The sequence below is a fragment of the Macaca nemestrina genome, chromosome 10 (assembly GCF_043159975.1).
Source record: "Macaca nemestrina isolate mMacNem1 chromosome 10, mMacNem.hap1, whole genome shotgun sequence".
Lineage (NCBI taxonomy): Eukaryota > Metazoa > Chordata > Mammalia > Primates > Cercopithecidae > Macaca > Macaca nemestrina.
This window is the reverse complement of record NC_092134.1, coordinates 68,541,326-68,559,545: the sequence shown is the minus strand read 5'-3', so window position 1 is coordinate 68,559,545 and position 18,220 is coordinate 68,541,326. Positions and strand designations below refer to the sequence as shown.

Sequence of the window (18,220 nt, the reverse complement as noted above, 5' to 3'; positions counted from 1 at the left end):
CCACTTGGTCACATGAACCAGGGAAACAGCCCGATAAGCTCCATCTTCCCCAGTCTAATCACTGGGTTGCAGGGTGGCCTGTGACCTGCTCAGCATTTGCAGAATAGCTGGTTCCTGAATATGAGTAAGCACAGAGTTTAAAACTAAGAGAGTTTACCTAAAATTAACCTTTAGATCTACCATTTATTTTTGTCTTAATAAAATGAACAATAAGAATACAGTTTAGCTGCATGGCATTAAGGATTCTGTATGAATAGATGTATAGTTGCTACCATCTCCCCATATAAAATCTCTTTTTACAGTGTTTCTGAGCCACTTTCTTTGCTGCCTACAGCATTTGAGGCAGCATTTAAAATATATTGTTTTTCCTAACTAGAAAAGTAGCAGGTTTTAGAAAATTGGGAAAACAGAGCATGTGGAATCATCAATATTCTGTATAGATCTTTCCAGTACGTTTGTGTATGTGTGTACACGCCATTATCTACAAAAAAAGGTATTTTGAACGTGGTAGTTTAAGCTGTCTTTCTGGTAAATGCTCTTATACAATATGATTTTTAGTGACTAATATTCCTGCATGTGTTCATGCTGGAATTCACATAACCAGTACCTTGTCGAATAGGAGGTTTCTGACTAGATAGTAGTAGAGACCGTAACCTGTTACATGTATGTACATAGCCCAAATTATTTTCTTAGGATATGCATATAGAAGTGGAGTTGAAGGGTCAGGAAATATGTCCATTTTTAAAACACATATAGCTCCAAATTGCCATTCTTAAAGGTTGAAGTTATACAAGCAGTGAATCAGAATGCCTGCTTCTCTACATCCTGGAAGAGGCAGCAATCTCTTTCCTTTTTTTTCTTTTCTATGACTTCTAGTGTTGAAGTGCCAACAGAAGTGTTTTAGAAGCAGTGATAATGGACACTCATAACACCCATATCTCATTCCTGACTTTTAAAAGAAGCATTAAGTAAGATGTTGGCTGAGGTTTCTGGTAGGTGCCTATTATTAGGTTAAGAAAATTCCCTTTTATTCTTTGCTTGCTAAGAGTTTTTTTTTTTCCCCCATCAACAGGTATTGACTTTCATAAAAAGAACTTTAATTGTATCTTTTGAGAAGGGAATAGTGTTTGAGACTTGGTATCCTGAACGCAAAGAAATAGCCATTACTAGGTTTTGTCAAAGAATACCAGATATTTTAGAGTTAGAAGTTATGCAGTAAAAGCTTTATGTGCAACATGTTCATTGAAGTATTAAATGTACTAATGGAAACCTGAAAACAATGTAAACATCTGGGAATAAGGGAGATGTTTGGGTGAATTATGATTCATCCCCAGGATGGAAATGTGAAGGCCAGTGAGTATTTGGGCCACTGAAGTGGGAGTTATCTGTTATCCACATCAGGCAGCTCAGAGTAAAGTCAGCAAGTCTACAGTCATAGAGCCACCAGGATACAATGATGGATGGGAGGCCTCCTGGCTGAAGGTAGAACTGTGGGAGTGGTTCTTCCACAAAGGCAGCCAGTGCTCACCTGAATGGGGACTGGTACTGTAGGTGTTGGGTCAGCTTCCGTGCAGTTCCCTGCTGGCCATCTCCCAATGCTGAATGTCTGACTCAATTCAGGCTGCTGTAACAAAGTACCATAGACTGAGGTGGCTTAAACAATGGCATTTCTTTCTCACAGTTCTGGAGCTGCGAAGTCAAAAATCAAGGTGTCTGCAAATTTGGTGTCTGGTGAGGAAGGGCCCTCTTCCTGGTTTGCAGATGATTACCTTCTTGCTGTGTCCTCACACGATGGAGAAAGGGAGTACGTTCTGGTCTCTTCCTCTTCTGATAAGGGCACTAACCTCATCATGAGGGTCCCATCCTCATGATGTCATCTAAACCTAATTACCTCCCAATGGTGCCACCTTCAAATACCATCACCTCGAAGGTTGCTTCCTTCCTGGTGGTTTGCTCTGGTCAGACCAAATGACCTCCTGCAAAGTGCCACTCGATCCCATTCTCTCCATCCCTTCCATCCCAGGCAATCTTTATCTGGCTATGCCAACCTGTGCCCCAGGGGCTTCAAGAGTTATTGTTTTAACATTAAAAAAACCAGAAAGTTGACTGTTTCTTAGTGTTTACATTCTTGTTATAACAATTCTAGTTTGCCTTTGGGCAATGCTGATCACTGGGAAGGAGGTGGATCGATTCTCCTATGGTACCAACAGTTTTTCTGGGAGGAAACTTCCTGATAACCTGGGAATCTCCCTATCCCTGGAGGGTCCAGGAATCTGTATGAAAACATGAAACAAAGCAAAAAAATTTAAAAAACCTCCCTTAGTAATTGTTTTCTTTTTGAGACAGGGTGGACTGTACATAGCCCGAATTATTTTCTTAGGATATGCGTATAGAAGTGGAGTTGAAGGGTCAGGAAATATGTCCATTTTTAAGACACATATATCTCCAGGCTGGAGTGCAGTGGCACAATCTTGGCTCACTGCAACCTCCACCTTCCGTGTTCAAGCAATTCTCCTACCTCAGTCTCCCAAGTAGCTGGGACTGCAAGTGTGTGCCACCATGCCTGGCTAATTTTTCTGTTTTTAGTAGAGATGGGGTTTCATCATGTCCACCAGGCTGGTCTTGAACTCCTGGCCTCAGGTAATCTGCCCGCCTTGGCCTCCCAAAGTGCTAGGATTACAGACGTGAGCCACTGTGCCTGGCCTTCCTTAGTAAGTATAACGTTGAACTAAGTTTAGCAACCACTGAACAAGTTGACTAGCCATATGTCACCTGATGACAGGGGTAACGATGGGGAAATTGTTAGGTAATTTCAATGATGTGGAAATATCATGGAGTGTGCTCACACAAACCTAGATGGTATAGCTTACTACACACCTGGGCTATATATGATGTGGCCTATTGCTCCTAGGCTACAAACCTGTATAGCAAGTTACTGTGCTGAACACTGCAGTCAGTTGTAACACAATGGTAATTGTCTATCTAAACATATTAGAAAAGGCACAGTAAAAATACAGTATTCCAATCACTCAGGACCACCATAGCATATGAGGTCCATCGTTGACTGAAACATGATGTGGCACATGACTGTATTAAAATGGTCTCCTAACTGGTCTCACTGCCATCCATTTTGGACCCTCCCCCTGCCCACCCCACCTCTCTGCTACTCGGCTATACACTGCTGCCAGAATGATCTTTCTAAAATGAAAAACTAATTGGGCCATCCCTCTGGTCAAAATCCTTCTTCATTTTGTGGAGGGTAAAAGCTAAAATCCTTATCTTAGCGTGATTTGACCCATGGTTAATTTTCCGTCTTATTTTCCCACACCTTCCCCATTCATTACCTCGTGCGACCTATCCTCACCAGTACCATAACATCGACCATCTGTGGAGCTCCTTGAGCTCAGCACTATACCAGCTCCTTTGTGCTATCTCACTCATTCCTCTCAAGAGCTCTGTGAAGCTTACTGGCACTATATTACAGATGATGAAGGCAAAGTGAGCAGTTACATCCTTGGCCACTTGGAAGGAGGTGGATGAATTCCCCTATATGACCAACAGTTTTCTGGGAGGAAATTTCCTGATACCTCAACCTAGGAATCTCCCTATCCCTGGAGAGTTCAGGAATCTATATTAAAATGTGAAACAAAGCAAAAAACAAACCTCTGTTAGTAATTATTTTTTGTTTTTGTTTTTGAGACAGAGTCTTGCTCTGTCGCCCGGGCTGGAGTACAGTAGCACAGTCTCAGCTCACTGCAACCTGCTCACTGCAACCTATTGAACTGGTAAATGACTTCTGGATCCATCTGACACCAGAGCCTGAGCTCTTCCTTTGCTACACTGTCTTATAACTTTGCCCGTAACTCCAAGTTCCCTGAAGGCCCCCCACTCCCCTAATGCCCTCATACTGCTGTGTATTCATAAATCCTCGCTTTGAGCACCTTCCTTGCTCCAGTCTGCCTGGCAGATACCTACCTATCCTTTTTGTCTCATCGCACACATTAATGGGGTAAAATCCAATCTATACCATTATATGATTTGGGGCAAGAGTCTTAACATCTGAGACCTTCAATTTCCACATCTGTACAATGAGAATAATTTCAATCTCATAGGGTTCATTGTGGACAACTGCCATCTTCGCTGCCTAGAATTTACTATGCTTTGGCAACACTGCCCTACTTTTGCTTGGGGAGCCAGCCCTCCTCCACCTCTGCCCAAGTACTTCCGGTGACAGTGATGGCCCTGGAGGGAGCATAGGGCCTGAGCTCAGACACTCAGGACTCTTCCTCCTCCTCACCATGGTGTCTGACCCATGGATGAGCCACAGGCAAAGAAACTCAATTCCTGGGCTCTTGTTTTGAACTCTCAGGGAAGCAGACTCACTCGTTTCTACTGGATTTGGTCCTAAGTTGCTAAGGTTTGGGGAAAATCGGGTTACAATAGCTTATGTGATAAACTCCATAAATGGATATGCAACAGAATTTAACCTGGAAGGAAAAAGCCCAGGAGTTGTTGCTGGCAGCCATCTTGTAACCATGAGGGGAGAGCTTGTGGGAGAAGAGTTAACACTGAGCAAGCAGAGCTGAGGAACAGAGAAACTAGGCTGCTTTCAGGGCTTGTGAGCTCTGGATCAGGCCATGCCTGAAGCCAATTTGTCTCATTCTATTTACTGTATCAGCTAACATTCCAATTTTGGGCTTTAACCAGTTTGGTCAGATTTTCTACCACTCATGTTGAAAATTAATTGGAACAGAGGTGTTGTGAAGATTACAGATGATAAGGGCAAAATGGTGGCTATATCAGTGCAGTAGTCAGGATTATTTTTGCTTTCCAGTGACTCAAACCTCTCCTAAACTGCTCTCTCAGTTTTGGCTCCATCTTCCCATCATAATAACAGATGGTGTAGAGAGGTGACAGAGTCAAGGAACATGGTTCTTGTTTTCTGAAGATGGTTCTTTCTTCAAGCCCTTTGAGTTCTTCTTTGGTCTTATATTCTTGTCACAGAAGGAGAGATGATTTTGAGTAAAACTGTCTTTCACCAGTTTTGTCTACCATTCCGACTCCATCTGCATTCCTGGAGGAGTCCTGTTGAGGACAGAGTGACTGTGAGCAAAACGTGAAGAGCTGTGTCACCAAGTTCCATAAAATTTGGGAGTCCAAGCAGCATATTTGTGGGATTTGTCAGACAGAACACAATGGAAACAGAGTGTGGCATTCACTCCACCTCCCCCAGGTGACCGGCAGCTTTCTCACAGAGGAGGGGCTCTAGCGCATCCCTAATGGCATCTGCGGGGAAGCAGCAGGGCTGGGTGAGAAAGTGGGTCTCAAGGGACCTGCAGTGTTCAGCAGAGCCGTGGGAGGACCTGCTGGGAGCACATTTGTTTAGGAACACATGAGAGGTGCCCCGTGAAGATTTCAAGAAAACCTTGCCCAGTTAAGGGGATGGGAGGACTGTATAGGTCCTGTTTCAAAATATGTCTGTGAGAACAGTGTTGAGTCATTGTTGCTACAGGAACCCTGTGTGACCCAAGAGGTTGCTAAGGTCTGGGGAAGGTTGAGCTACATATAACTTATGTGATGAACTCCACAAATGTCTATGCAACGGAATTTAACAGATGGTGAAAAGCATAAAGATTTTTGTTGCATGTACAGCTATGGAGCAGAATTTCTATACATTAAAAAGTGCTTCTATCACAATAATAAACATTACTCAGTGGCAATCCTAGGCATCATGTAGCTCAATGATTTTCAAAGGTTTTAAAGAAGCCGAACATTATAAAATTATTGTTTAGACTTTTATTTTAATTAGATAATATTTGCACATGGTGAAAATTTAACATGTACAAAAGCACATAGGAAAACTAGGTCTCCCTCTACTCGTTGACCCCTTCCACCCAAAGCCTCTACCCACAGGAAACTATTGTTACTCCTTTCTTTTGTATCCTTTCAGAGATGTTTTATGCATATCCAAGCACATTTTCACACACACACTTTTGTAAGCAGTAGCACAATAACCTTCTGAACTTTGCTTTTTCACTATGTACCATGGAGATCGTTCCAGAACAGTGCAAGTAGAGCCACCTTGTTCTTTTTTACTGCTGCATAGATTTCCATTTCAGGTCTGTGCACAATACATTTATTCTCTAATCTATTATTAGATTCCTTTTGTTTGCTTCCAATTTCATATCTATGGAATATGCATATCCTTGTACATATGATGTAATACTACAAATGAGCAAGTTAGCTAAGGAATACATTCTAAGATATGGAATTACTTGTCAACATTGCTCATTGAAAATTTTGATACATATTGCCAAATTGCTCTCCACAGATGTTTCATAAGTTTCTACTGCCATCAGCAATGTATGAAAGTGCTTAATTCCTCCTACCCCCCACATCACTCAGTATCTTATCAAACTTTTTGATCTTTTCTGATTGGGTGAGTACTTAATGTATATTTGAAAAATATGCATAAGGTTGACATATATTTAAAAGTTATTTATATGTCCTTTGTTCATAGCCTTTGCTCATTTTTGCTCTTTTTTTCTTTTCTTTTCTTTTTTTTTTTTAATTATACTTTAAGTTCTAGGGTACATGTGCATAACGTGCAGGTTTGTTACATATGTATACTTGTGCCATGTTGGTGTGCTGCACCCATCAACTCGTCAGCACCCATCAGCTCGTCATTTACATCAGGTATAACTCCCAATGCAATCCCTCCCCCCTCCCCCCTCTGTGCTCTTTTTTTCTTACTGATTTTTTTTTTTTTTTGAGACGGAGTCTCACTCTGTCGCCCAGGCTGAAGTGCAGTGGCACGATCTCGGCTCACTGCAAGCTCTGTCTCCCAGGTTCATGCCATTCTCCTGCCTCAGCCTCCTGAGTAGCTGGGACTATAGGCGCCCGCCACCATGCCCGGCTAATTTTTGTATTTTCTTTTTAGTGGAGATGGGGTTTCACCGTGTTAGCCAGGATGGTCTCGATCTCCTGACCTTGTGATCTGCCTACCTCGGCCTCCCAAAGTGCTGGGATTACAGGTGTGAATCGCCGCGCCCAGCCTTTTTCTTACTTATTTGTGAGTTTTTTACGCGTTAAGAAAAATATCCTTGTCTGTAATCTGAGTCACAATATTTTTCTCATTTTGTCAATTATCTTTTGACTTTGTTCATGCTGATTTATTGCCATGTATATAGATTTAAGGTCATTTTTATTTGGTTATATATTTTTTATCTTTTTATTATATTTATCTTTTCTATTACAGCTTCTGGGTTTTGTGTGATATTTGGAAGGCTCTCTCTACTTCTTTGTGGTTATTTTAAAGTTCTTTAATTTTTTCCTTCTACTAGTTTTATGGTTTCATTTTTCATGTTTAAATCTGACTCATTTGGAATTTACTTTTGTGTAAGTTGGGAACTAAGATTCCATCTTATCATTTTTTTCCCCAAATAGTTACCTAGTGGTCCCAGCACCATTTATTAATCTTTCCCCTATTTATTGAAAATGCCACCTTTATAATCACCTACTAAATTCCTATATGTTTTAGGGTGAATATCTGGACTTTTGGAGTACCACTGAACCACTACCTCATTAAGGTGGGGGCAGAGAGGCCAGAGCTCTGCGCACTGGTTTCCTCTCTTGTTGCCAACATTACCCCTGAAGTTGCTTTGGGGGAGATCTTGGGGTTCTGGGGAACAGATTTTAAAAACTACCAGTCTGGACCACTCTCTTTTTCACTGATGAAAATCTGTAGCTTGGTGTAATTAAGTGACTTAAAATAATGTTCTGACATTGGCAAGTTGCCGTATGCCCCCAACCCCTTAACCCCCCACCATGTGCATGGAGTATATCATTGGTGTAGGAGTCGCACTGATATGAGAATCACAGAAAGTTGGCCAGGGAGCCCACAGCAGCTGTTAGGGACTGCTATAGTGTCAGAGGGCCTCATCCATGTATTTGGGGGAAAGAATGTTCCAGAAAGAGGAAACAGCAAGTACAAAGTTCCTGAGCTATATACGTAGAGAGATATGGGTATAGGTATAGAAATAGTATAGATAATTTAGAGAGACAGAGACGGAGACAGACCTAGAGATGAGAATGTGCTTCAGCTAAGAGTAGGACCATTTTTACTTAGCATGCTTTTCATATTATTAAGTTGCTATTACAATTTTCACAGCCAAAAATCCATACATGATGTTATTTGTATTGTTTATGTTGTTTTATATATTGTTTTTATTTATGCTTATATTTTCACAGCACTCCTAAATTGAGTGGAATGATTGCAAAGTGTTTCTTTCTTTCTTTCTTTCTTTTTTTTTTTTTTGAGACAGAGTTTCGCTCTTTTTGCCCAGGCTGGAGTGCAATGGCGCGATCTCGGCTCAGCGCAACCTCTGCCTCCCGGGTTCAAGCGATTCTCCTGCCTCAGCCTCCCGAGTAGCTGGGATTACAGGCATGCGCCACCACCCCGGCTAATTTTGTATTTTTAGTAGAGACGGGGTTTCTCCATGTTGGTCAGGCTGGTCTTGAACTCCCGACCTCAGGTGATCCACCTGCCTCGGCCTCCCAAAGTGCTGGGATTACAGGCGTGAGCCACAATGCCCGGCGCAAAATGTTTCCAATAAATGAGGATACTCCACCCCTTGCTCTCCAAAAGCTTCTCTTCAATTTGGGTTTTGGTGCCAGCAATTTAGTCTTGACTGATACAATAACGTTTCAAATTTCTAGAAATAGTTGGGGGAGGGGAAGACTAGCCTGTGTTGTAGAGTTTTGAGGACAGAAAAACAGCTTTGTACCTGATGCCTCTCCCTCAGAAAGTAGTCAGCCCCAGAGAGCCCCAGTTCCACCTTCTTTTGAAATTATTTTAGAGGTAATCTCTGGATCCCCTCCAGGAGGGACTGTCCATCCCCAACAGGTGCAGAGAATGAACCACTGCTTAAGTTTGCCTGGTAAATGATTTAAAGTGTCACTGCTAGATATGGTGGCTGTGATGTCACTACCGTGTGTATCTTGAAAAGTCAGTAAAGAATAAGTAAAACATTTGAAGAGGTTCTTATTCAGCAACAATATTTGTTTAAAGGTTTGCCAAAAACACAAAACAAAGTCTTAAACCCCAAACCTTTAACAGTATAAAAATAACAAGGCTTAAGTCATAAACATTGGATTTCCAGAATTTAAAAAGATAATTTTTGAAAAAGGAATTACATCAAGGAAAGATTTTATTTTTTTGAATTGACTCGCTTCTAAAACAAATAAAAAAGCAAACAAACAAGAAAAGCAATAACAAAAAAAAGTTGCTATCATCAATCCAGAGAAATGGATGGATTCCAATATTTTATTCACAAACAAGCTTCATTCCAAACGGCAGAACAACAGGGGTCTGGCCTTCTGCATGGCTCAGGCCTGAGTTTCTGAACCGGAGGTTATATGGCGAGGCTGAGATTAAGGGTTTTCCTGTCTCATTTAATCCGGGCATAGTCACAGTTGCACCAGCAGTTGTTTTCATGTCCAATTCTGTTGGCTTTGTAGTCTGGTAAAATTCTCCCACCTCTAACAATGAGCTGACTTGGAACTTGAGACTCTGCCGTGCTGATATATTGACACCAGAAAATCTGGACACTGCTCCGGGGTTCTTTCACAAAGTCCGAGAGGTCATACTATTTTCACAGCAACACCAGGGCGTGATTTGCCTTTTTCACTCACATTTTCTCAAAAATATACAAGGAGGTTTTCAGAGGCTGCATAATGTGTGATATCACAACAGATTGAATGCAGGAGCAGATAGGAGAACCCAGCTGTCTTCTCTTAAACCAGATATGAAAGAGATTTGCAAAAATGTAAATCAATGCTGCTCTTTTGCCAAATATTTTTGTTTTGGAAAATGTGGTTATTTTTCATAGAATCTTATTTATGATAAAGTATCTATTGTATTTTTAAAATAATTAAAATATTTTGACGACTTATAATACACTAAATAAAAGATATCATGTATAAGCTCTTTAGGGTCCTCATAATTTTTAAGAGCTTATGTGAAATTTAAAGTTTGTCTAAAGAGGTTCAGAGACCACAAATTTTGAGAATTATGGGTCTATGGGATAGTGAAGGAAGATAAACACAAAATAACAATTAATATTTATTGAGTGCTTCCTGTTTGACAGGCACTGTGCTAAGAGCCTTACATGGATTGCCTCCTTTAATTCTTGCAACCTCCCCTCAGAGTAAGTACCAGTGTTTCTTCTTTTATTTTTAAGAGACAGGGTCTCACTTTGTTACCCAGGCTGAAGTGCAGTGGCACAATCACAGCTCATAACTCAAACATAGCTCAACGTAATCTTGAACTCCTATGCCTGCCTCGGCCTCCCAAAATGCTGGGAATACAGGCGCATGCCACCATGCCTGGCTTTAGTGTTCCTTCTTCTGCAGTAGATGAGGAAACTGGAGCGTGGAGAGGATGTTACTTTCTCAAGGTCATAGAGCCAGAGAGTGACAGAGGATGGAATTGAACCTGGGAGTGCGGCTGTAGCTCCCTTATTCTTTTTTTTTTTTCTTTTGAGACAGAGTCTTGCTCTGCCGCCCAGGCTGGAGTGCAGTGGCGCGATCTCGGCTCACTGCAACCTCCACCTCCCGGGTTTACGCCATTCTCCTGTCTCAGCCTCCCCAGTAGCTGGGACTACAGGCGCCCGCCGCCACGCCCGGCTAATTTTTTGTATTCTTTAGTAGAGGCGGGGTTTCACCGTGTCAGCCAGGATGGTCTCGATCTCCTGACCTCGTAATCCGCCCGCCTCGGTTTCCCAAAGTGCTGGGATTACAGGCGTGAGCCACTGTGCCCGGCCAACTCCCTTATTCTTAACCACTTGGTGGTGGTCCCTCTAAAAGCCTGTCCCCCCACCCCTTAACCCGCTGTACTACTGCGATGTAATGGAAGATTGTGGTCTGGAAGGCAACGGGAGAGGATATTGTACTACAGGCACTCAGAAGATCTTTCCCTCTCAGAGTCGGGGTTGGACTGGACAACTGCTGGCCTCTCATGGTGTGTGGACACCACATGGGCAACTAGATCCTAAAATACAGAGACCCACACTGGTGTCCCTCCTCTTTTAAGCTGCTTTTTGGGAACAAAAAGGCCATGATTATTAAAAAGTCATAGTTTTGCAGGAAATGAAAGCCAAGACCCATTAACAGGGGTACAGCTAATGGGCACGGTGTATGAAAGAGGCAAAGGTCGCTTGGCATTGTTTTTCACTCTTAGATAAGCCGAAAAGGACCTCAGAACAATGGTGTGTTTTAGCCTAAAGAGAAAAAAAAGTGTGCTTCTAATCTGAGGGGAGAATGATGGTGTGTTAAAGAATATGAATTAGTGGATGCTAAAGAGGTCTGTTATTACTCACAAGGACTAATATTCACACAGAATTGAATTTGACTAGGCCAGCAGAAAAACTTCCAAATATTCCTTTCTGTCCAATGCAGGGATCAGCCATTATTGCCCCAAGGCAGATTAGCCTTAATTGGTCATACATTTGCAAAAATTAGCATAATGCCTTTCCATTTCTTCTATTATCTTAACTAATTGCTTTACATTGGCTCTCCTATTGTCTTATCTTTCTTGCCAATAGCACTTGATGGCCCAATGAAAGGCACTTGACTTCCCTAACAGTATGCAAACTTCATTAGCCTTGGTTCTTTAAAGGTGTTAGGCTGCGTTTTCGGGTCAAAAGTCTCGGATAGTGTCAAGGGATGGGTGGACTGTCAGGCTAAGAGACACCATGGGTTTGCTCCTTGGCTTCCTTAGTTAACACACTGTGTTTTGCCACGTGAGGGGAGAACTAACAAGGTGTTTGGGGACTGAAAAATCATAGTTACAACTGAGTTCACAAAACTCTGAGCTGGAGTTGGACACGACCTTACTGGCTTCTCCTGGTAGACGACCTGTGCTCCCCAAGGTCTCCCAAAGGCATGACTAACTACTCAACTCGGTGTCATCCCAGTTCTCCAGTGAGCCATGGCCTCATTTTATTGACACTAAGAGCAACGTTCTCAGGCCAGGACAGCACTCTGGAGCTTCACAGACCAGAAAAGTCACATTCTTTCCCTCACAGAGTTTAAAGTCCTGCAGGGAAAGATAGATGGGTGAAGGAAAAGCAAACACCAAATGGCAAATGCACACTTGGGAGCTTCCTCTTCTTTGAGATAAGAAGGAAGGCTGAAGAAACAGAAATGTTGAGAAGCTGGCGTGGGGAAGTACAGCAGGTAGAGGTGGGAGAGAGTGAAGGAATGTCTACTCCAGTTGAACAGGAGATGGGAGTTTGGGCTGTAAGTGAAGGAGGTAGGGGGAAATTGCGCTGCAGAAAAGTGAAAGACAGGTGAAATGAAATAAATGCGGTGGGCGTTGGAAATTTAAATCGGATCTTAAAAAAATACTCCTGCCCCCTGGCTTAGGAAAAAAATGAACATAGGTAAGCCTTATCTTAAATAACCATCTTCCTTCCATTTCATTTGTTCCAATTTATGTTTGGAGGATTTGTATGTGATCAGATAGTTAATAAACAGGTGAAATATGAGTACAAAGAGAAAGATCTGCAGTTACTGTAAAATCTAAGATAAAAGCTTTGGAAAGCCTCGATAAAACGGAGTTACCAAAAAAGCGTCATTGAATAAAAGGTGAGAGAGACAACTGTAAGAAAAAAAAAAATCATAAAAATCAGTGGAGGCAATTTTGTTTCACAAGTGTCTTAAGGTTCTCACCATATTGTAAGTAAATGCTGGACACTGTAATGATGTACAATGGTTTGATTTATGCAACAGAGACTAGCAGCAACTTGGTGAATCTGCATTCAGGAAAGAGACCCTGGCCTTGCATCGCATGATTGGTGAATAAACGCATAGTTAGATGTGTGTTTTAGGTTAAAGTCTTTAGTGAACTCTGCATGTATCATTTTATTGATTCTCTGTTCTGGCTCTTCTGATTTTTCAACCAGTTCCCTGTCAGGTATGGTTGGATAGTAAAGGGAGTGTAAAAAGACTTGGGGTTTTGTTGTTTTCTTCCCCCTCACTTGAAGTGAGCAGGCATGTGATTATTTCATCTGACCACTAGATGCCACTATTGCTTCATGGAAATCTTTTCCAGCTGCTTTGGCTCTAGCAATTTACGCTGGACATTTTACTCTTAACTGAGAGCTTGTGTGAGGAAGGGCAGAATGGGTCCCATTGTTACCTCCTTCACCTGTGCTCAAATCTAGCAAAGTTTAAAAAGTATATAGACATGGCATTTGAATAAGGGGCACCCAGGTACAGAGTTCTCAGTCAATGATCATTATTTCTTGAAGAATGACTTTGAAAACGGCTTCTTTTTATTTTATTTTATTTTTTGAGATGGAGTCTTGCTCTGTCACCCAGGCTGGAGTGCAGTGGCGTGATCTCGGCTCACTGCAACCTCTGCCTCCCGGGTTCAAGCAATTCTCCTGCCTCAGCCTCCCAAGTAGCTGGGATTACAGGCGAGTGCCACCACGCCCAGATAATTTTTGGATTTTTAGTAGAGACAGGGTTTCACTGTGTTGGCCAGTCTGGCCTCGAACTCGTGACCTCAAGTGATCTGCCCACCTTGGCCTCCCAAAGTGCCGGGATCACAGGTGTGAGCCACCTCACCTGGCCCAGCTTCCTTTTAAAGTAAGTAGAATGACTTATTGTAAGTGAGGGAAAAGAAATGTTCTGTCTGATTTAGGGTATACACACTACTTTGTGTCCAGTGCAGGTCACTCTGTCATAACAAGCCCCACCAGGTGGCTATCCCTGGCTGCACAAAGGGTAAAGCTGCTGCTGAAGCCCAGCACCCCTTCCCAGTGTGAGCCCCTACTCTATATGCTGAAGAATTCCTCAGGTCAGTAAAGTCACCTTCTGAGGAATTCCTCAGCATATAGAGTAGGGGCTCACATTGAGGAGGGAGGAGGGCCAGCTCTACAGTGTCCTGAGCTGGCTATGGAGATCCTCTCTATAGACTCTGACATCTGTTTCAGGGACCTCAGAACTGAAAGAGCTCTTCGAGGTCAGCTGCTTCAGTCTCCCACTTATTGCAAGCAATCCTTTGGTAATATCCTTGGTACAGGAGCGCTCACCTGCTGGAATACTCTCTGTACTAAGATCCCTACTTGGTTGGGCATTTCATTTTCTTGTGGGGCAGCACTGTTAGAAAGCATATTCTATATTAAGCCAAAATCTGCCTCCCTTCAACTTCCCTTAGTCATTTCTCATGATTCCCAGACTCCTCATCAATTCAGAAGATAAGAAGAAAGGATGAAGGATTGATTCGGGATAATTCAGTCCTTATTTATTGAACAGCTTTAGGGCCAAGGCCCTGTGCTAAGCAATCCAGAGCATCTGCTGAAGACAGTTGGGATTGTCAGTGTTCTTACTGTGTCTTTCCTGGAATGAGACATAACATTCCAGGTGAGGTCCAATTCATGCAGGTATAGGGACCATTACTGCACTCGATCTGGAAGCTTCCATCGAGTAAGATTATGTTAACTTTTTATACACTATAACAATGCTGGTCCATTTGTGGTTGAGGTAGATTTAAATTCTCAAGTCTTTTTTTTTTTCCTCAGGATCAGTGTCAAGCAATTTTTTTCCCATTGTGTACTGCTTATTTTTACTTTTATTTTTGGAGACAGGGTCTCACTTTGACATCCAGGCTGCAGTATAGTGGTGCCAACCTGGCTCACTGCAATCTCCACCTCCCAGGGTCAAGCAATCCTCCAGCGAAATGTTTCTGAGAAACCACTTATCTGTTGTGAGCTAGAACTATATCACACATCTCTTTTCTTACAAAGACATTGACTGGTTCCAAGTCTGGTTTTGTTTATGCCTTGCTACAACAACCCATGAATGTCACACTGGCCAGCTAAATACTAATCTATATCACTGGAAGAAATAACCAAGTCAAGTGGTTCCAAGAACCCAGTAAGTGTTGGGCAAAACCCTTGAAATTAACTGAATAATTAATATATTGTCTGACAAAATACTAGATTATTAAATATTAGCCATTATGTGTTTAAAAGGGTTTGTTGTGATGAAATTTAGAGTTAGAAATAGCTCCCCCAAATTTTGGTCCTGAGTTACTCATTTTGGTAAATGATGAGATTAATATCATTAGGCAATTTAATTGCTATATTTCAGATATTAGTCATCTGTGTCAGTTTGATATTTCTACATATATATGCCCTATTCATATTATACCTAAGCTTCCAGTTTATTTAATTAAGTCGTGACCATCATAAGTAGGAAAACAGATATTAAATGAAGATGGGAATCTGAACCACAAGAACTGTATGTGATAAATTAATGGGCAATATGGTGCAGCGATGAAAGATATTTACATTGCAGGCTGCATTTGGAATGCAAATAGTTTGATTATACATTTCCTGGAAAAGTCTCTAAGAGGAATCTAGAATTTGAGGGAAACTTTTGACTCAGATTTTGTTCATAGAGACTGTTTTTTACTCAGCTTATAGGATATGACACACACTTGGTTTTCCTTCTACATCACTGATTCCTGCTTTTCAATCTCCTTTGCTGGTATTGTATCAAATTTAGCCTAAAGCTGCCTCCTTACATATTTTAAGTTTGGCCTAAAGTTTCTCTGTACCTTGTGAACTATAACACGCGGAGGTGTAAACAGACCCATATCCTACACTTGTGCCAATTACCGAGTCTTGGCCAATCAAATGTAGCCAACTGTTCAAACCATGTTCAAATAAGGAAATGCTGAGCCGTAACCAATCCAGCTGTTTTTGTACCTCACTTCCGTTATCTATACGTCACTTTCCTTTTTCTGTCCATAAATCTTCTTCCCCCACATGGCTGCGCTGAAATCTCAGAGCCTATTCTGGCTCAGAAGGCTGCCTAGTTCACGAATCATTCATTGCTCAGTTAAACTCCATTACATTTAATTCAGCTGAAGTTTTTATCACTGGTTTCTCCTTTTCTTCCCATCCATTGAATACTGAGGTGCTTCGGGGCTCAGCCCTAGCCCCTCTTTATCTGTGTCTACTCCCTTGCTCACCTGTTCCAGGTTCATGTCTTTAAATACCATCTTTATGCCAACAAGTCCCAAATGTGTGCCTTCAGTCCAGAACTCCCTCTGAGTTCCAGATGTAAGAACATTCAAATATGAACTCCTGATCTTCCTTCCAAACCTGCCCCACCCCTCAACTTTTTCGTCTCAGTTGATGATAACTAAGCATCGCAGTTTATTAGGTCAGAAAAGTGACAAGGGACTCGCAGAGACTTGTGTGGAGTTTGAGTTTTCTCTGAACAAGATAAGGAGACAGAGGGTTTTGAGCAAGAAGTGGAATTATCTGGCATATTTTAAAAGGCTCATTCTGGCTGCTTTGCAGAGAGCAGACAGTGGAAGCACGAAGATACATCAAGAGAGACCCGTTAGGAGGCTGCTGCAATAACCCAGGTGTGAGATCACGACAACTTGGATCAGGGTAGTAGTAGTGGTAAGAAGTGGTCAGATTCTGGATGTGTTTTCAAGGTAGAGTTAATAGGATTTCTTGGCAGGATGCAGGATGTGAAAGAAAGAGAAGTCAAGGATGATTCCAAGACTTTTAGTTTGAGCAACTAGAAGAGTGGTGGTGTTACCTTCAACTGAGATGGGGAAGATTGCATAGTGAGTTTGGGATGTCCACTAGATATTGAAGCAAAATGTTTGAATGGGAATTTGAACATTTTAGTCCATTTGAAGTTCAAAAGAGAGGTCTGGACTGGATATGTAAAATTGAGAATCATTGCCTTATAGATAGTATTTAAAACCTCAGACTGGAAGAGATCACTAAGGTCTTAGACACTTATAGTAAAGAGAATTTCCTATAGACCTAGAGCATTGGTTCTCAACCAGAGGTGCTTCCCCTGGGGATATTTGAAAATGTCTAGAAACATTTTTGGTTGTGGGGAGTCGTTGCTACTGGGACCTACTGGACAGAGAGCAGGGATGCTACAATATATATCTATCCTGTAATGCCTAGGACAGCCCCCAACAACAAAGAATTATCTGGCCAAAAAGTCAGTAGTGTCAAAGTTGAGAAACCCTTGTATAGATGGAAAAGACCAAGGACAAAGCCTGGGACACTGCAATATTTAAGAGGTAGAGAGGAAGAGGAGGAACCAGCAAAAGATACAGAAGAGTAATCAGGCAAATAGGAGGAAACTAAAAGTTGTAGATCCTGGAAGGCAAGCAAAGAAGGTTTATCAATAAGTAGGTGTGTCGAATGCTGCTGATTAGGGGCATGGTGTCAGTTGCCTGTAGTTCCAGCTACTGGCGAGGCTGAGGCAGGAGGATCGCTTGAGCCCCAGAGTTCAAGGCCAGCCTGGGCACCTAGTGAGATGATGTCTCAAAAAAAAAAAAAATTGCTACTAAGTCAAATTGGATGATAACTGAGAATTATTCGTTGTATTTGTCAACATGCATGTCATTTATGATCTTGAGAAAAACAGTTTCAGTGTATGTGTTGGGTGGATTTAAGATAGAATGGAAGGAAAGGGAGATTGCAGACAACTAGTATGTAAAAGTTTTGGGAGAGGTTTTGCTGCAAAGGAAAACAAAGAAATGGGGCAGTGGCTGGCCAGAGGTAAGTATCAGAGAGTTGGGCATGAGTTTAGAGTGCTGACTGTCAGACCACATCAAGGGCCTTCGAATCAAGGACAAGGCAGATCCAGGTTGAAATGATTCTGGACACAGGTGTAGAATGAGAAAAAGGTCTAGAAATTAATTATGTTTTTGGGTGACAGCTTCATGAGTCAGAGGCAGGTCTGATGACTGGGGCCAATTGTACCAGACGGTTCTAAGACACACTGTTCTTTATATTCTATTCTTTTCTGTCCAAATAAAGGACTGGAGCTGGCATATGAATTCTTCGCAATAACTCAGTACAAGATTCCCTGCTGTCTCTGACTTCTAGGGGTAGGCTTATTCTTATTTTATGTGGCTCCAAGGGTGCAGGTAAGTTTCAGGACCCTCTTTGTCTGGACGATTGCAGCAGTCACTTATCTGACTCCAGCTTGCTGCCTTTCACTCCCTTCTCTATTTCCAGAGTGATCTTTCTAAATGCAAATCTGAGTCTATCATTCCCCATCTAAAAACTGTGTATAGCTTCCCGTCCTAATCAAGATAAAATTCAGGCTCCCTTGTGTGGCATACAATATTATCTCAGACTTAGTTTTCCCTGTGTTTTCC

General features: G+C 41.9%; 1 long non-coding RNA gene across 1 annotated transcript in view; it reads left to right on the top strand.

The window, feature by feature from the left end:
• The first annotated feature begins 5,141 nt into the window (after nucleotides 1–5,141).
• Nucleotides 5,142–18,220, top strand: part of LOC105473452 (uncharacterized) — a 108,793-nt gene continuing 95,714 nt past the window's right edge. Inside the window, exon 1 of the long non-coding RNA XR_982256.2 lies at nucleotides 5,142–5,233. This is a non-coding gene — a long non-coding RNA (uncharacterized lncRNA). The remainder of the gene's footprint in view (nucleotides 5,234–18,220) is intronic.